The following is a 21,083-nucleotide window of genomic DNA, read 5'->3' as shown; positions in this document are numbered from 1 at the left end:
GACCAAGGCAAGGACAAATTCAGAGTTGTGGAGCCATGGCCAAGTATGTTATATATGGAAAATAGAAAGATCTGTTTTATTTCTGTCTGTTTTATCTTTGTTTCTTTCTGGGATGGGGAGCTTGGAGCATGACAGGACCCCTAGGTAGAAGTAAGGGGGAAAAAATTGGAGAAGTATTTAGTAGAATGTGTTTTGTTGTTGTTGTTGTTGTTGTTTAATGTCTGAGTAGACTGTTTTTAAGAGATTCTTTTTTTTTTTAAGATCTTATTTATTTTTTTGAAAGAGACAATGAGAGTGAGAGAGAAAACACAAGAAGGGGGATCAGAAGGAAAAGCAGATTCCCTGCCAAGCAGGGAGCCCAATGGGGGACTCCATCCTGGGACTCCAGGATCATGACCTGAGCTGAAGGCAATCACCCAACCAACCGAGCCACCCAAGTGCCCTTAAAAGTGTTTCTATTGGGTGAAGGACATAGTTGTTTTTCCCTTACAGGCAGTCAGCGATTTGGACTACTGGTGCAAACTTGATAAGCAAAGTGAAAGAGAGATGAGCCCAAAGATGGGGCTGTCATAGTCCAGGATGGGACAATTCAGGGGCTGTACAAGCACCTTGTAGTTCCTACGTGCTCCCTTGGACCAATCAACTTCAGCAGTACTATAACAGCCAAAACACTACCAAAAATAATAACAATAAAAAAGCTAAATAAGAATTGAACAAATTATTCTGACTTTTGTTTTCATCTGAATGGATAAAACTGACTTTTTTCAACCGGAGTTGAAATATATCGCCTTAGAGTAAGTGAGCTCATTTCGTATTGTGTCTATCTAATAGTTGATCCTTAATTCACTCAGAAAATATGTTTTAAGCTCTTACTGTATCATGTTCTTTTCATGCTGAAGCTCCAGCTAAGGCTAAAATGGACATCATACATGAGGAACTAGGATAACTAAGCAAAATAGAAAGTGTATCAGGTACTGGAAAAAAAAAATCCGGAAAGGAAAGAGAAATTGCAGTGATGAGGGTATAAAGTTTTAGACAGAAATGGAGAGGGAAGGCATGGCTGGGGAGATAACTTTAAAACCTGACGGCAAAGAAGGAGTGTAATATGTGGATGTTGGGGAGAACTGCATTCTAGGCAGATGAAAGAGCAAAGAGCAAATGCCCGGACCCCTGAGCTGGCCTGGCAAGCACAAAGAAACCATAATAAGGACGGCATGAGAGAAACAGGATGGAGGACAAGGGGCAGATTTTCTTCTAATTTACAGTAGTCTTCTCTTATATTCAATTTCAGTTACCCACAGACAACTGTGATCCACAAGCAGATGATCCTCCCTCCGACAAGGCATCAGAATAGTAGTCTAATCCTAGGTCACAATGTCTGCATTGTTTATCTCACTTCATCTCATCACATGAGTATTTTCTTTCAAAGATTTATTGTGTATTTATTTATTTATTTATTTGAGAGAGACAGAAAGACCATGAATGGGATGCGATCAGGCAGAGGGAGAAGCAGACTCCTGGCTGAGCAGGGATCCCGATGTAGGGCTGGATCCCAGGACCCTGAGATCATGACCTGAGCTGAAGGCAGCCACTTAACGGACTGAACCACCCAGGTGCCCCATCATCACATAGCATTTTTAATCATCACAAGGTGACTATACTACAGTAAGATATTTTAAGAGAGACCACATTCACAGACCTTTTATTATAGTATATTGTTATAATTCCTCTACTTTCATATTCATTATTATTGTTAATCTTTTATTGTGCCTGATTTATAAATTAAACTTCATCGTAGCTATGTACATATCAGAAGAAACATAGTTTACATAGAGTTTTGGTATTATCCGTTGTTTCAGGCATCCCGTGGGGATGTTGGGCCTCATTCTCATGGATGGGGACGTATTATATATGCAAACTCACTGTGGAGTTTGATGGCATCTGCCCTGACAGATAAAACTAGTAAGGATGTTGCATGCAAACTAACAAGAAGCTAGGTTGGATGTAGGAAGAAGTAGGACACTATTATAATATGAATATAAGCAAAAGATGCAGGTGACTTAGACCAAAGTTAAAGCAATGCAAGGATTCAGAAAAGGAGATTTTCATCATCAAACATAGCCAGCTTGAATAGCAAAGTCCAACAATCCCATTAAGTGGCTCTATTGACAAAATTCAGAGAATTAATTATGAGTCCTATGTCACTTTCCATGAGAATGCTCTAAAAACATTTACTCTCCCTCTTCACTTAGAAACTATATAGGAGAAGTTAGGCTAGGCTGTTGGTAAAGTTAGGCTTTGCAATTGATAAAATGAAAGAAAGTCTTCTCCCCTTTTTATTTAAAGTAACTACCAAATACAAAATGGAAAGCTGAGTCTTGAAAAGATGACTCCCAGAATGATGAGAAATGAAGGCATCCAGAACAACAGAGATTGGGTCACAGATCATAGGCTATACAGTATAGAAGGAGAAGCAGGGACTCTGGAGTCAGACTATGACTCTCTGCTGTATGATTTTGGGAAAGGGACATAGCATCTCCTTTTAAATGGAAGTAATTATGACCCACTGTGTAGGGCTGGCTAGAGTCACTAAACATGTTAATATATGAAAGCCGTCTGGAACATGGAAACAGTCATTTGACTGTTAGCTAGTATTTTATCTTTCCTGAAACTAAAGAGAAGAGCCTTATTGTTTAACTCATTATTTTCTTCTGGAATTCAGTTTATATCAGACCCCAGAAGAACACTATCCTTAAAGCACAGGTCAATGTAGCAAAGGAGGAATTTAGGATTAAATTTCTTGAATTCAGAGATCTCACTGGAGCAAACTACAGTATGGAGTTGCATAAATATTTCCAAAATATATAGAAATGAGAGTAACAATGAATAAAGATAAGTATTTAGACCAGTGCCAGTAGTAAATACTCAATAAGTACTTATTTAATGTATTATGTTCCATAATTTTTGTTATTATATATATATATCTATTAGACACTGATTTGATATTAAAAACTCATTCTGCTCTTTCTTAGATTCTCAAATAAATGATTTGCTATAGTTTTTTTAAAAAATATTTTATTTATCTATTTGACACAGAGAGAGAGAGAGAGAGAGAGGGCATGAGCAGGAGGAGAGGCAGAGGGAGAAGGAGAAGCGGGTTATCCATTGAGCAGGGAGCCCTATGCAGAGCTTGATCCTAGAACCCCAGGATCATGACCCAAGCCCAGGGCAGATGCTTAACCAACTGAGCCACCCAGTAATCTCATTATACTTTTTTTTTTCCTTCCTTAAAATTTGTAACTATGGGAGTTGACTCCATCAAATAAACAAAACTACTAATTTAATGTAGTCTTAAGACACAAACCATGAGAGACTGTGAACTCTGAGAAACAAACTGAGGGTTTTGGAGGCGAAAAGGGTGATAGGTCGGGTGAGCCTGGTGGTGGGTATTATGGAGGGCAGATATTGCATGGAGCACTGGGTGTGGTGCATGAACAATGAATTTTGGAACACTGAAAAAATAATTAAATTAAATTAAAAAAAAAAAAAAGAAGAAAGAAAGTGTTGTATTTGACCCATGGGAGAAAAAAAGAATTGGTATGACTGACAAAGTATTTATACTGGATTTAAAATGGAATAATGTTTTAATGTGTCTATTGATTCTGATTTAAGAAAGTAGAACTTTAATATTAGAGAAGTTGGAAGTACAGTTCTTTATTAGATGTCACAAGTTTTTGGTTCATGCTGATTTATCTTTGGCTCTATAATGACAAGGAGTTTAGAACCGAAGTAAAGAAACATCTGTTTAAATTCTATGTAGTTTCAACATGCTATGTTCCCACAAGCAGACTAAATGTACTTTTGTCTAAACATTATTTATTTTTCCCATTATCTGAGCAAGAAAGCAACATGTTGGGTACCCTTAGAAGATAGTTAGAATGTTGGCTAGTTAGAAAACTACATGATACCTGTATCACTCATTATTTACTTTTATAATTAACTTTCTATGCAATATTTTCAGTTGGCTTTCAAATTAGAAGTTAACTAGAAAAAACTAACTAATAGAAAAATTATTTCTACACTTCACTCATGTGATGGAATCACTTAGGATGTGTTTATGTTAGCAATCTAAAGTATGGCTGAGCTACTGATTTATAAAAATAAATTTGCAACTAGAAAACTGCAAGAAAATCGGACACTGTTGTTCTCTGGAATAACTTTTAAGAACTTACTCTATGTTTGTTGTTTTTTATGCAAAAGAGAAGGCCCCTTTGGGCATTCAACAAAATAGATTTGATATTTATACAAACATTTATATTTCCCAAAACCTTAATCTCACTTTAAAATAATTATTCTGGTGATTGCACTTTAGTAACCCTAGTTATCATAGTTAAAGAGAAAAAACTGGCAAATGTTTAGAAAAAAGAAAACTACTAAATTTATACATAAAACACTTGATTTTTACATCTATTATCATTTAGAATAATTTCTTTTATTTAAACTGGTTTGAGAACTGAGTCATCGTTCTGCCAAAAAAATTGCAGGATATTTAAATTCCCACAAATTATTTGAAATTTGCATATTTACATTTATAATTAGAGATTCAAACTCTATTTATATATATATATATATTTTTTTTAAGATTTTATTTATTTATTTGACAGATCACAAGTAGGCAGAGAGGCAGGCAGAAGGGGGAGGGGGAAGCAGGCTCCCTCCTGAGCAGAGAGCCCGATGGATGTGGGGTTTCAGTCCCAGGACCCTGGGATCATGACCTGAGAACCCGCTGATCCACCCAGGCATCCCATCAAACTCTATTTATATTTTCACATATCTTCAGTTGCACTGAAAGTGTAGAAACATATCTACATATCTAATTAACAAATTACATCATTCACACCAGAAGTATATGCAGAACTCTCTTACAGTGTGTCTTTTTTTTTTTTTTCCTTCTTTTTGGCTTCTAATGAAATTAGTAATTCTTGATGTGGAGAGCAAAGGCAAAAGAAATACAGAAAAAATTAACTTTCCTTTGCAGTCCACTGACGTGTAGTCAAGATAGGGAGGGTAAACTTCCTCCAGGAACTCAACTGCTTCAATGTTTATATTTTGCTAGAGAGAAAAGAAAACTGTAGTTGACATTAGCAGGACTCTAGGATCATGTCTAAGTTTTCTTTTATATATAAAAATACCTTTGGAACTTCCTTTGTCTATACCCCTCTCTGCCAAGATGTATGTTAGCAATCATCCTCCAAGCATATGACCCACTGATATATATCTGAAAGGTCTCATGACTAAGGTTTTACTAAAGAATAGTAAAATGACCCCTCAAAGTCCTGGAAACAATGCTTCCAAATTCCCTAGGGACTTAAAGCTTAATCCTCTCCCAACTTGAAAGTATACAGTCCATCACTCCTCACAATCCCAGGACTGTTCTTTCTGGCCATGGGTCCTGTCCCCATGCTTTAACAAAACCATCCTTTTTTGCACCAGAGATATCTCAAGAACTCTTTCTTGACCATTTGTTACAAAACCTCAACATTTCACATCAATTCTCTCTTCATTTTAGCCCTATCTACAAATAAACATCAAAATAATTGTAGAGTGGATCAATTTATGACATGACAGTATGAAGAAGTACTATTGACCCAGTTATCAGTGAAACTGACAAAAGTTTTAAAAAAATGCAAACACTTAAAGTATCTGACAATGGTTCTAAGGGTGATCAGCAAGTGAAGAAATATTGGTTCACCAGTATCTTTCTTTTCCTGTTTTTTAAAATTTAAATTCAATTAATTAACAAACAATGTATTATTGGTGTCAGAAGTATAGATAGATAGATAGATATACAAAAATAAAATTTTATACAATGAAGAGAAAGAATGTAATTGTAAAAACGAAAATTAAAAAAAGATTTTAAAAGAGTTGATAAAAGAAGAAACTGGTTAAAAAAGGAAAGAGAAAAAATAAAAAAATAAATTAAAATTGAAAGACTAAAGAATCATGGGAGGAAAAAACATGAATTCTATGTACTATATTCTCCTAGGATTGGAGTTTTGCAGTTTTCATTGTTTGGTAAACTTGATCTTCGGTGGGGTTCTTGCTGATCTTCTTGGGAAGGGGTCTGTTTCTTTGATTCTCAAGTATCTTTGCCCCAGGCACAATTGTACCATCCTTGCCAGAGGGCCAGGCTAAGTAATCTGCTCGGTTTTGCTCTATGTAGCTTCTGTTCCCTGAGGGTTTCTTGTTCCTCTTTAGAGGATGCCAATGAAAATGGGCGGCCTCTGAATCTCCAGCCACAAATCTGAAAGCTTGGGCCCCATGCCCTCAGTGTGCCCTAAGGGAAAAGCAGTTATTCACTCCTATCTCCCTGGTCTTAGTCCACACTCTGCTCACCCAGCCTGTGATGGAAGGTTTCTATCTCAGGCACACAACCCTCACTTCACTTCTTCAAATCCTGCAGATTCCTCAGATTCCTGTGATGTGCTCCCATGCCACTTCTCCCAGGGGAGAAAGGGGGATCTCACCAGTTCTGACACTTGTTAGGTCTTTTTTCAGAGAGCAGTCGCCCAAATATGCCATGGTTCAAGGTTTATGGCAACCTTGAGCTGAGAACCCACTCTGTGGTCTTACAGTTTGCAGCCAGCTTCCCCACTCTGATGCCCAGGAGCATTGCTGCACTCAGGCATGCCTGGTCTTTCTGTGACACTGAGGGTCCAGAGACCTTACTTTCCCAGCTGGGGCTCCACCTTACTCTTAGGCCTGAGTGATGTCTCTGAGTGATGTCCCTCACAAAAGCAGACTTTTAAAAGTTCCAATTTTGTGCTCCACTGCCCCATCACTTGCTGGTAGCCAGTTTAAGGAAGCTCCCTTCCTCCCCACTCCCACAGTTTATCTTCCTATACATCACTTTGGAGTCACTTCTCTGCACCTCCTACCTCACAGAAAGTGGTCACTTTTGTATTTGTAGAGTTGCAGCTATTCTTTTCTTAGATCTTCAGTTGAGTTCGCAGGTGTTCAGAGTGATTTCACAAAACTAAGGTCTCCTACTCCTCTGTCATCATGGACTCCCCCTGCTCCTCATTCATGAACATGTAAGACAGTGTGTGAAAAGAAAGGCATAGCTCTGTGGTATTTGAACCAAGAGCTGCCCCTCTCACCAAACTCCCAAACAGTGAGGTGGAAGAGACACTATCGTAGATCGTTGCAGTCAAAATTAGGGCTCCCTCTATCCTTGGTACCCAAATGGAGGACTTTCTTACTGGGAGGAATAAGACATCAGCATTTCTCATCCTGCTCCCAACTATCTCTTCCTAAAGCTAAATCCTAGGGGAGTGCAGCTGAGAAGTGGGACACTTATGGAACATAGGTTCTACTTTGTATGGATGATGGTAAGAACACAGGGTAATCATCATTACCCTGACTCCTGATAGTTGTTTCATGTCAAGAGAAGCAAGTGAGAGAACTCAGGGTCCTGCTTCCCACAGCTCTGTCTCTTGGCTTGTAGAGCAGGGGTGTCACTTAGGAGAGAAACCTGCCATTATTCCCATCCTTAGTTACATATATCTGTTGCAGAGACTTTCCCTGGCGGTAAAAACAGAGCATAAAATATACAAGTGTTTAATCTCTTCCCAAGGAACTGACTTCATTTACAATAAAGAGTGAAAAACTTCAAGACTAAAAATGTTCTTAGTACCAAGGGAGGTTATGGTGAAAGACAGTTGTGGAAAGATTCACAATACAAGCTAAACGCAATACACGCTAAACACTTGTATTGTTAATTTTTAGATTTTTAAAATCTAAAATTGTGATTTTTAGAATATGTCTCAAGGAATAAAACAGATAAGAGGCAGCTTTCTGGGGTCAGAGCAAAATCAAACATTGACCTCAGAAACTATTCCTTCAAGAAACCCTAGTTTGGTTGAATTAGTATGTAGAGCAATTTGTGCCCTAAGGCATGTTTAAAATAGTATAGCAATCAGTTGGCAATTAGTGGGGTTTAAGGCCTGGTGTGGTCATGGTAAAAAAAAGAGAATTCTATTAATGCCACCTTCATCCCAAGCTGACTGTTGGCGTACCGAAATGTGCAGTTCCATGATGAAAAACTTGAGGGTCTGAACACTGTGTGTGGTAGGGGTTTGGGGGAGGAGAGGGTACAATAGAGTTCACTAAAATAATGCAGTCACTGAACAAATAATCAAGTCAATAAAAATAATAATCCCATGGGGGAGGGGGACCAGTATCCAAAGTTGCTATATTATCTAAAATGTCGAATTTCCTCCAAAATTCACAAGACATATGAAGTACAACACATACACTAAAAGAAAGAAAGAAAAAAAACAGCAGCAGTCAACAGAAATAGCATATGAGACAGACCAGATATCAGAATTATCATAAAAATATAACATTACAAATATGTTCACAGGACTATAAATAAATAAATAACAAAAACCATAATCGATTAAATATATAAAGGTTTGCCAATAATGTGACATCAAATTGAGAATACCAATAAAGAGATAATAATTATAAAAAAAGAACCAAATGCAAATTATGCAGTTGAAAACTTACAAGAAATGAAATAAAAATTCATTAAGGGTTTAAAAAGTAAATTTAAACTGACCAAAGAAAGAAAAGATGCACTTTAAAATAGATTAATAGAAATTATGCACGCCAAGGAAAAGAGAAACATGGGACACTATTAAAAACATCAACATTCATAGAATGGTAATGAGGGAGCAAAAGACAAGCTAGGGGCAAAGCATTGACTAACACCCAGCAACATGCCCCTGGTCCAGGGGGAATATGTGTAACATTCCTGAGGCACTCCTGGCTGCCCAAGAACAAAGGAAAAGGAAAAACAAATTTCAACAGATAGAGATCACAGTCAAGCAGGGCAGGAATCCCCATCAGCTTGCAACTGTCTAATGATTTATAAGAAAAAGGAATCTTATCAATAGCCAGACCCCAGAAGCCTATAACTGAATTTCTTGGAACTCTAAAGTCACCCTCCCTGTAACAGTATAGAAAACCTTATAAAATCATCACTTTGTACCCTTATTATGTAGTTCTTTCTACCCACAGTTCCTGTCCCCATATTTTAATAAAACCACATGTTTTGCACAGAAAACATCTCAAGAAATCTTTCTTGACCATTTGCTCCCAAACCCCACACCAAAACACATCAATAGGACCACCAGAAGGAAAAAAGAGAGCGGGCGGGGGGTGGGGACTCAAAGAAATTATCCCCAAATTTAGTGAAAATGATTATCCACACATCTAGGAAGCTCAATATACTCGAGATAGCATAAGCACAAAAAGACCCACAAACAGATACATTATAGCAAAAATTCTAAAAGTCAAAGACCTGAAAACTGTGTAATTTCCTTACAAAACTTTTTTTTGTCTTCAAAAGATCACAGGGATAGAAGTCAAAGTTCTGAATTCAAGTTTGAAACTGCCCTTTATTAACCAGATGAGATTTACCAATTACTCAGCATCTCTGAGTCTCCAGTCTCCTTATGTTTTAAACAAACAAAAAATGGTTTTAGACTCAATAATTTAATATACATGTGAAAGCCTTTTGAAAATAATAATCATAAGAAAATACAAAATGTTTTCATAAGTGAACATATTTTGGGAACTAAAACTAAGCAACTAGATTATTCCAATTCTCCCTTAAGAATTCTTCACTCTATAGAACCCAACCTCATTGAGACAACTGGCAAAAATGAAGAAGGCCATTTTCTGTGTTGTAAAAACTATTATTCTTTTTTTAAAAAGACACAATTTGCACACTACTACAGGCAAAGAAAATGTATTAGTGATAGTTGAATAAGCACTAGATCAATAAGCTCTAAATCAAGCATTTGTGGATTTATTGAGAATTTTAATACTACCAATGCAATTATAAAACATGCCCGAGGTTTCTAAAAAGCTGTTCTTATATTTATGTTAATCAATTTCTTTAGAAGAGAAGCTCTATGTTTTTGCATATAAAACTAGTAAAAAAAATAAACACTATTCTGAATAAACATAATTTATATTGATAATACTTTGAAACTAACTTATATTATCTATGGAAGTAACTTCCTATGACCTATGTTTAATATATATATGAAGATTTATGATAGAGGTGAAATAGTGGCAGAGACACTGATTCATAGACACAAACTAAGTTATAGTTTTTTAGAAATTGCTGGAAATCATGATTCTGTTTTGGCAAGATAACCCAAGACTTACAGAGTTGGTTTTGATGTTAATAAACACATAGTTTTAATTTTGACATTTCTTGAGAATAGTGTGATGTGTTTTTGGAATGTTAGTAAAGTCCAGAGCCAAAAGCCAAGAAGAATTCTTGATATATCTTAGGTGCAAAGAGGTAGTTTTAGTAAAACATGGGGATAGGACCCTTGGGCTAAAAGAGCTGTTGCCACTGCTGCCTGTTGCCCCAGGAGTGTGAGGAGCAAGGGATTATATATTTTAGGGTTGGGGGAAATAAAGATAAGGGAAGATCCAAAAGGACATTCATATGCTGAAGAAGACTCACAGGATCCTAGACACCTCCCTATTGTTAAGCTGAGTTTGTTTTGCCCTCTAGCAAGGCATTAACATTTTTTTAAGATTTTACTTATTTATTTGACATACACAGAGAGAGAGAGAGAGAGAGAGAAGCACAAGCAGGGGGAGCAGCAGGCAAGAGTGAGAAGCAGAATTCCTGCCGAGCAAGAAGCCTGATGGGGGACTGGATCCCAGGACCCTCTGTTCAGGATCCAAACCATGGCAGTTTAACTGACTGAGCCACCCAGGTGCCCCACAAGGCATTGAAATTAGATGGTTGGGAGCCTCTGGAGGAATGTATTTGTCAATGAGCTACAGGTTATAAGGGTAATTAATTTTATCTATTTTTCTTTCTGCCTTTTTCTCCCCACATCATAAATGCCAGATAGCAATGTTTGTGAATAAAAGTAAAGGGGATTTAAACAAGGTTGTAGGGGGTAGAATTTTTCCTTACACAAAAAGGAACTTGAACATAGGCTCTTCCAAGCATTCCATTTATGTAGTCTCAATAATAATATGAAGATTCTACATTTTTTTCTGTCTTCTGTTCCAATATCTTATGTACCATGATTGTAAGTAGATTTCTCCAGATCCTAGAATGAAGACTAAAGAAATTCAGAAGCAAGAATGGGGTGGGACCAGAAGCAAGTGGAACTTTTACCTCATTTATCAGTGAGAGTAAGAAAAGTATCTATAAGCCTCTCAAGCTGACTTCCCTATACATATCCTGCTGATATTTCAGAATTGGAATTCATATGGGAAACATGAAAAATTTCAAATAATGTCCTTAACAAAAAGTTTCTCCCAAACACTCAAAGATTTATATACTTTTTTTTCACAAATGTCCAGTGTTCTTATTTTAAGATATTTGCACTTTTGAACTCAATCAAATTACACTGCCATGTGATTTGTAGGAGAATTCTTTCCAGGCCCAGTGAAGTAGGGCTTGTCCATACTTATTTTTACCAATAAAAAGATGGACTGAACATTGGATCAGAGTTGTAAGAGACATCACACAATATGGCCTATTTCTCCTGTAATTCTTCTAGATAAATACATGCAATGCAAATTAGTTTATATAGTTAACATTAGCAGGAAAAAAAAATTTAAATTAACTTTTTAAATATTAAATAAGCCAATGCTTAAGACTATATGCAATTCTTATGAATAGTCACTAATTGTCACCTGAGTACAGTACATCCTAAGGGAGGCACCCTCATCTAGTTTAACTCCATAAGGAAATATATCTAGGTGCTTTGTACAGAGAGAATATAGTCAACAGAACCACAAAGCCATCAACAACAGCTCCCTTCCCCAGGGAGGTTTGGTCAGGGTTGGCAGAGACACTCAAAGTGTGAGTAAGAAAGCGATGAAGAAAAGTCATCGAGTGCAACGGCTGAAATGTTTACAATGGTAATTCTGGGGCAGTCTTATGAAGTATTTCTCCCACTGTCCTCATGGTGAGGATTAAGCCTTGCTCCAACTGAGAGGTTGTTCTCATTATGGCCTCCAGGCAGAGAGTAAACTGAGTAATCCTAGGACACAAATGTTACTACACTCAGAAGTATCATGATCCTAACTGAGGATCTGGCAGAAAACCTAGGATTAATACACTTTACAAATACAACCTTGTGTTCTTAAAATGCAGGCCTGTTTAGAGGCAAGGGCCTTTATCAGATGACCTCCTAAATAACTATCTACCTTGAACTATTTTGATATACTAGATTTGCTATAATCTTTACCTTCAAATTACCTCATATTCTCAATGCTTAGTTCTAGGTAACTTAAGAATATCTGAAGTAATGGGGTTCTAAGTTACTGAAGTGGGAGGGTTAGATTCTTCAAGAATGAATCTCACAGAAAAGGAGAGCTAGTAAAGTGATAGAGTTATAAAGCAAAGATAGAGAAAAAGCTTATAGGAGTGAGAGGGGTCCCAACAGGTTTGCCACTAAGGACTTTTAGGTTTGGCCTTTTATTGAAGGCTTACCAGGGAGCTTAATTAAATCCTTTGAACATCTCTACTGATAGCTCCATTGAGTAAAGATTAGTGATAACATCTTTAATAGTTTACTTCTTTTTTTTGGTATGGTAATTCTTTGTTTGTCACAACTTGTTGTTATAACAAGCCCTGACCTCTGACACGTAGAACAGGATAGTCTGATTCCTCTCCTCATCTCTGGTTTCCTTACCCCTCCAAATTTTGGGGATTTCTGTGAGCCTGCTCCCTTAGCCCCCTACCTATTTCTCCCTCTCTAGCCCTGCCTGTCCCTTATTCATTATTGTGGAAGTTTTACTTTATTCCTTGGAAATATATACTCCTTGGTAAATTCTATTAAATTATTCCTCAGGGAACTGGATTAATTCATTTACTAAAGTTGATAAATACTAAGATTAAAGTATGTATGTTGTAATATTTTTTAAGTTGTAAACATTTAAAAATAAATCTAAATATTTGTAAGAATACTGAAAGGAAAAAGAAAACAAAAGATTGAAAGGAATAGTAAAAACAGAAACTTTATCGCTTTTTGATGAATTGATCGGATGCCTGTAATATGCTCAAATGAACTACATGTATTTGTAAAACCTTGGATAACTAAAAGATAGCTATATAAAGCCTGAATAAAAATGGTCTACCCAGAGGCATCTGGATCCCTCAGTCGATTAAGCATCTGCCTTTGGCTCAGATCATGATTCCAATGTCCTGGAACCTGGGAGGCTGGGGTGGGGGTGGCGGGGGTCCCTGCTCAGTGAGGAGCCTGCTTCTCCCTCTCTCTCTGCCTGCCATTCCACCTGCTTGTGCTGTCTCTCTTTCTGTCAAATAAATAAATAAAACCTCTTTTTTTTTTTTTTTTAAGTCTACCCAGAGTAATAAGTATCATTAGAGAAATCCTATGTATCTGGAAAAAGTTGCCAGCATTGTTTTTTCTAATACAAGTGGAAAAGTCTTCCTCTCAAGTCCTTCAACAGTAATAAATTTGAAATAATATATATAAATCTATATCTCCTTTGTTTCACAAAAAAAGAAGTACCTCTGAATTCAGTAAAACTTTAAGGACATTTATCAATGTTAATGGTTTAACTCAATGTGGGTCTCTTTTGTTTCTCATTTACATTTGAAGGTCCAACATCTTGAAGTCTTCTGCCAGCTCTCACTAAATTAGACAATTTTGTTTATGGAAGCATGATGATGATCATAAAAGTAATTATTATAACAAGTGTCTAACATCAGACTGACATTTCCTGAGATGCTTTTGATTTGTATCAAGACTATATTTGCCTTAGGAAATAGGATATTTTTGATAGTGATGATGAGTTGCAAATTTTATTAAGTATTTTATTCTGAAAAATTCTTTGCTCCCCATTCATCCTAAAATGTGTCTAGGGAACAATATGTTGAAGAGTAAGAATATAATATATGGGTTTGAGGAAGAGAGAAAGATCATACAGGTCTCATTTGCAACAAAAGAAAATAATATATGAAAGTGTGACTGAATCAATAACTAATTGTAATATTTTCATTTTATAACAAGTAACTATAATACTTTACAACAGCATCGAGTCACCTGTGTACCATTATAAATTAGTTAGAATCATAAATCCACTAACCTCATGGTTCTTATCGATTTTACTTACTGATAGATTTGTAGCCTGACTATAATCTATTGAGTCATTGTCATTGATCAAGTTAAACAGCTTACATGATGTAAGTGTTGCTTTATTACTTAAAATTTGAAAAAAGAAAGAAATTTTTGTTGCCCTATTAGGAAAAGCAATAGAACAAAATGGTATAAAAATTATAAATTCATTTAGGGGAGCCTGGGTAGCTCAGTTGGTTAAGTTTTAACTCTTGATTTTATTTCAAGTCATGATCTCAGGGTCATGAAACAGAACCCCTTGTAGAGCACTGTACTCAGCAAGGAGTCTGCTTGAGACTCTCTCTCCCTCTGCTTCTTTTAAAATAAATAAATGAGGTAACCAGATAAAGAACATTAAGGAGGACACTTACTGTGATGAGCCCTGGATGTTATATGCAACTAATGAATTGTTGAATACTACATCAAAAACTAATGATGTACTATATGTTATGCTAACTGAACATAATTAAAAAATTAAATAAATATTTAGAAAATTAAATAAATCTTTTAAAAATAACAATTACACTTAAAATACATCATATATATCTTAATACTATTACTGCTAATGAAGATCTCTAGAAGCTTGGTTATTCTTCTAAAATCACTGTCATTTGAGTGTAGAGTTTTTAAAACATGAGATTAAACTGTCTGAAAATAAAAGTAAAATTTAATGTATCTATATATTATACTAATTTAGTAGTTTATTTTTTAATTTTATTTTCCCATGACTATAATTAGCATTCCCTTTAGCCACAGGCCCAGTTGGTGATCTCAGTGATAAATGTTTTTACATTACACATTTCATTTTCATCCCTTATCCTTGGTATCATAGATCTAATCATCTCTTCAAAATAAGTCAACTAAGAAACAGTTTTCTATTCTAACAAATATGGAATAAAATTGCCAAGTTATTTATTTCAAAGCTGAAGTTTGCAGTTATGTTTTATACAGGAAAAAAAACATATTATTACAGCACAAATAAGCACTGAAAACCTGCACACACATTCCCACACACAGAAACCCTGCTGGGCTGAGTTTCTGTGTGTAAGGAGAACATATACAGAAGTTGAGCTCACTGTTATGTGAGGACCAAATTAGAAAGGCCTTTGGATGGCCATCCCAAGGTGTTCAGGCCTCATTTTTTCAGGCAATGGGAAACAATAGAATTTTTAAAGCACTGCAATGAAAAAATAATCTAATTTTAAAAGATTACACCACCAGGGTAGTAGTAGATAAATTAAAGAGGATAGAGGCTAGAGACAAAGACTAAAAATGCTGTGCCTGAATGTATTCAGTGAGAGTTTGAAATGATGAACTAAAACATGAGAGTGTGGGGAGACAAGTTTAAAGAAATATAGAGAAGAGATTTCACGGGAGAAAGTAAATGAATGTATATGGTGATACAAGGAAGAAGCTGTTAGTCAGAAATTGGGCTGCCATATTTTTGGTTCTTGGTCATACATAATCTCTGTTGTTGACATTCCTTTAGAGCACGAAGGGATTGATGGGGAGAGCCAGGTGACAACCCCTCAATGAATCAAAGAAGTGATTTGGAAATTAGTAGCTGTTAGAAGGTAGAAAAATAGTAGCATAATGGGACAATTTTGTTTCCTATTGGAGGGATTTTTAAACAAGAAATAAAACTGATTGGAAAATACTCAAAAAGGGCCAGAAGAACCTTTTTATTAAGTTTTTTTCATGATATAGGGATATAGTGCAGAATCTTCCATTTCTTTTTTTTTTTTTTAAAGATTTTATTTATTTATTTGACAGAGAGAAATCACAAGTAGATGGAGAGGCAGGCAGAGAGAGAGAGAGGGAAGCAGGCTCCCTGCTGAGCAGAGAGCCCAATGTGGGCCTCGATCCCAGGACCCTGAGATCATGACCTGAGCCGAAGGTAGCGGCTTAACCCACTGAGCCACCCAGATGCCCCAGAATCTTCCATTTCTAAAGTGTGGTAAGAGTATCAAATAAGATGGATAGGGGGAGAGCATAAAAAAATCTAGGAAGAGTTTATGTATGTTAGGATATTTATTGACAAATGAATATATTTGTTAAATGTCTAAGTGAAATAATTACATGCTAATTCAGAAGATGGGTAATAGTCTATAGTCTAAATTGTAACCATTCCATTTAGATTGCAGGTATTAATCCCTTGTCAGTTTTAAACTAAATATATACATATGTATATATAAAAATAAATATATATACATATATATATACATATATATGAGCAGAATATATATATATCTTTTTAATTTTTAATTTTAAAAAAACTTTTTAATTTTGAACTTTTTCCATAATGTTCATATGCCCTATATTAAATAAAACTTTTAATTTTTTTTTAATTTTTATTTTTTATAAACATATAATATATTTTTATACCCAGGGGTACAGGTCTGTGAATCGCCAGATTTACACACTTCACAGCACTCACCTTAGCACATACCCTCCCCAATGTCCATAACCCCACGCCCCTCTCCTGACCCCTCTCCCCCCAGCAACCCTCAGTTTGTTTTCTGAGATTACAAGTCACTGGTTTGTCTCCATCCCAGTCCCATCTTGTTTCATTTATTCTTCTCCTACCCACTTAAAGCCCCATGTTGCATCTCCACTTCCTCATATCGGGGAGATCATATGATAGTTGTCTTTCTCTGTTGACTTATTTTGCTCAGCATGATACCCTCTAGTTCCATCCATGTCGTTGCAAATGGCAAGATTTCATTTCTTTTGATGGCTACATAGTATTCCATTGTGTATATAAACCACATATTCTTCATCCATTCTTCTGTTGATGGACATCTAGGTTCTTTCCATAGTTTGGCTATTGTGGACATTGCTGCTATAAACATTCAGGTGCACGTGCCCCTTTGGATCACTATGTTTGTATCTCTAGGATAAATACCTGATAGTGCAATTGCTGGGTATTGATAAGGTAGTTCTGTTTTTGAGGAACATTTTGAGGAACCTCCATGCTGTTTTCCAGAGTGGTTGCACCAGCTTGCATTCCCACCAACAGTGTAGGAGGGTTCCCCTTTCTCTACATCCTTGCCAGCATCTGTCATTTCCTGACTTGTTAATTTTAGCCATTCTGACTGGTGTGAGGTGATATCTCGTTGTGGTTTTGATTTGTATTTCCCTGATGCCGAGTGATATGGAGCACTTTTTCATGTGTCTGTTGGCCATCTGGATGTCTTCTTTGCAGAAATGTCTGTTCATGTCTTCTACCCATTTCTTGATTAGATTATTTGTTCTTTGGGTGTTGAGTTTGCTAAGTTCTTTATAGATTTTGGACACTAGCCCTTTATCTCATTTGCAAATATCTTCTCCCATTCTGTCAGTTGTCTTTTGATTTTGTTAAATGTTTCCTTGGCTGTGCAAAAGCTTTTGATCTTGATGATATCCCAATAGTTCATTTTTACCCTTGCTTCCCTTGACTTTGGCAATGTTCCTAGGAAGACGTTGCTGCTATTGAGATTGAAGAGGTTGTCGCCTATGTTCTCCTCAAGGAATTAGATGGATTCCTTTCTCACATTGAGGTCCTTCATCCATTTTGAGTCTATTTTTGTGTATGGTGTAAGGAAATGGTCCAATTTCATTTTTCGGCATGTGACTGTCCAATTTTACCAACACCACTTGTTGAAGAGGCTGTCTTTTTTCTATTGGACATCTGTTCCTGCTTTGTCGAAGATTAGTTGACCATAGAGTTAAGGGTGTATTTCTGGGCTCTCTATTCTGTTCCATTAATCTATGTGTCTGTTTTTGTGCCAGTACCATGCTGTCTTGATGATGACAGCTTTGTAATAGACCTTGAAGTCTGGAATTGTGATGCCACCAACTTTGGCTTTCTTTTTCAGTATTCCCTTGGCTACTCGAGGTCTTTTCTGGTTTCATATAAATTTTAGGATTATTTGTTCCAATGGATGGTATTTTGATAGGAATTGCATTGAATGTGTAGATTGCTTTAGGTAGCATAGACATTTTCACAATATTTATTCCTCCAATCGTGGAGCATGGAACATTTTTCCATTTCTTTCTGTCTTCCTCAATTTCTTTCATGAATACTTTATAGTTTTCTCGGTATAGATTCTTAGCCTCTTTGGTTAGGTTTATTCCTAGGTATCTTATAGTTTTGGGTGCAATTGTAAATGGGATTGACTCCTTAATTTCTCTTTCTTCTGTCTTGTTGTTGGTGTGGAGAAATGCAACTGATTTCTGTGCATTGATTTTATATCCTGACACTTTACTGAATTCCTGGACAAGTTCTAGCAGTTTTGGAATGGAGTCTTTTGGATTTTCCACATATAGTATCATATCATCTGTGAAGAGTGATAGTTTGACTTCTTTGCCAATTTGGATGCCTTTAATTTCCTTTTGTTGTCTGATTGCTGAGGCTAGGACTTCTAGTACTATGTTGAATATCAGTGGTGATAATGGACATCCCAGCAGTATTCCTGACCTTAGCAGAAAAGCTTTCAGTTTTTCTCCATTGAGAATGATATTTGCGGTGGATTTTTCATAGATGGCCTTGATAATATTGAGGTATGTGCCCTCTATCCCTACACTTTGAAGAGTTTTGATCAGGAAGGGATGCTATACTTTGTCAAATGCTTTTTCAGCATCTATTAGCGGTTCATATGGTTCTAGTTGTTTCTTTTATTAATGTATTGTTTCACATTGATTGATTTGCAGATGTTGAGTCAACCTTGCAGTCCTGGAATAAATCCCACTTGGTTGTGGTGAATAATCCTTTTAATGTACTGTTGAATCCTATTGGCTAGTATTTTGGTGAGAATTTTTGCATCTGTGTTCATCAAGGATATTGGTCTGTAGTTCTCTTTATTGATGGGATCCTTGTCCGGTTTTGGGTTCAAGGTGATGCTGGCCTCATAAAATGAGTTTGGAAGTTTTCCTTCCATTTCTATTTTTTGTTACAGTTTCAGAAGAATAGGAATTAATTCTTCTTTAAATGTTTGGTACAGTTCCCCTGGGAAGCCGTCTGGCCCTGTACTTTTGTTTGTTTGGAGATTTTTGATTACTGTTTCAATCTTCTTACTGGTTATGGGTCTGTTCAGGTTTTCTATTTCTTCCTGGTTCAGTTGTGGTAGTTTATATGTCTCTAGAAACGTATCCATTTCTTCCAGATTGTCGAATTTGTTGACATAGAGTTGCTTTCTTTATTCTTATAATTGTATTTCTTTGGTGTTGGTTGTGATCTCTCCTCTTTCATTCATGATTTTATTTATTTGGGTCCTTTCTCTTTTCTTTTTGATAAATCTGGCCAGGGGTTTATCAATCTTTTTTTTTAAGACTTTATTTATTTGACAGACAGAGTTCACAAGTAGGCAGAGAGGCAGGCAGAGAGAGAGGAAGGGAAGCAGGCTCCCCGCTGAGCAGAGAGCCCGATGCGGGTCTTGATCCCAGGACCCTGAGATCATGACCTGAGCCAAAAGCAGAGGCTTTAACCCACTGAGCCACCCAGGCACCCCATATCAATCTTATTAATTCTTTCAAAGAACCAGCTCCTGGTTTCGTTGATTTGTTCTACTGTTCTTTTAGTTTCTATTTCATTGTTTTCTGCTCTGATCTTTATGATTTCTCTTCTCCTGCTGGCTTTAGGCTTTCTTTTTTGTTCTTCAGCTCCTTTAGGTGTAGGGTTAGGTTGTATATTTTAGACCTTTCTTGTTTCTTGAGAAAGGCTTGTACCGCTATATATTTTCCTTTCAGGACTGTCTTTGTTGTGTCCCACAGATTTTGAACCGTTGTGTTTTCATTATCATTTGTTTCCATGAATTTTTTCAATTCTTTAATTTCCTGGTTGACCCATTCATTTTTTAGAAGGATGCTGTTTAGTCTCCATGTATTTGGGTTCTTTCCAAATTTCCTCTTGTGATTGAGTTCTAGCTTCAGAGCATTGTGGTCTGAAAATATACAGGGAATGATCCCAATCTTTTGATACCAGTTGAGGCCTCATTTATGACCCAGTATGTGGTGTATTCTGGAGAATGTTCCATGTGCACTAGAAAAGAATGTATATTCTGTTGCTTTGGGATGGAATGTTCTGAATATATCTGTGGTGTCCATCTGGTCCAGTGTGTCATTTAAGGCCTTTATTTCCTTGTTGATCTTTTGCTTAGATGGTCTGTCCATTTCATGAGGGGAGTGTTCAAGTCCCCTACTATTATTGTATTATTGTCAGTGTATTTCTTTGATTTTGTTATTAATTGGTTTATGTAGTTGGCTGTTCCCATGTTAGGGGCATAGATATTTAAAACTGTTAGATCTTCTTGTTGGACAGACCCTTTGAGTATGATATAGTGTCCCTCCTCATCTCTTATTATAGTCTTTGGCTTAAGATCTAATTGATCTGATATAAGGATTGCCACCCTTGCTTTCTTCTGATGTCCATTAGCATGGTAAATTGTTTTCCAGCCCCTCACTTTAAATCTGGAGGTGTCTTCGGGTCTAAAATGAGTTTCTTGTAGGCAGCATATTGATGTTGTTTTTTTTTTTCCATTCTGATACCCTGTGTCTTTTGATTGGGACATTGAGCCCTTTAACATTCAGGGTAACTATTGAGATATATGAGTTTAGTGCCATTGTATTGCCTGTAAGGTGACTATTACTGTATATTGTCTCTGTTCCTTTCTGATCTACCACTTGTAGGCTCTCTCTTTGCTTAGAGGACCCCTTTCAATATTTCCTGTAGAGCTGGTTTGGTGTTTGCAAATTCTTTCAGTTTTTGTTTGTCCTGGAAGCTTTTTATCTCTCCTTCTACTTTCAATGATAGCCTAGTTAGATATAGTATACTTGGCTGCATGTTTTTCTCATTTAGTGCTCTGAATATATCATGCCAGTTCTTTCTGGCCTGCCAGGCCTCTGTGGATA

At 36.5% G+C, this 21,083-nt stretch overlaps 1 pseudogene; it reads left to right on the top strand.

Moving 5' to 3' along the window:
* LOC132010596 (L-gulonolactone oxidase-like) overlaps positions 1 to 21,083 on the top strand; it is a 118,741-nt pseudogene that overhangs the window by 38,955 nt on the left and 58,703 nt on the right.

Source organism: Mustela nigripes, chromosome 2 (assembly GCF_022355385.1).
Source record: "Mustela nigripes isolate SB6536 chromosome 2, MUSNIG.SB6536, whole genome shotgun sequence".
NCBI classification, from domain to species: Eukaryota; Metazoa; Chordata; class Mammalia; order Carnivora; family Mustelidae; genus Mustela; species Mustela nigripes.
Note: the sequence above shows the minus strand (reverse complement) of the source record. Positions and strands in the feature narration are given on the sequence as shown.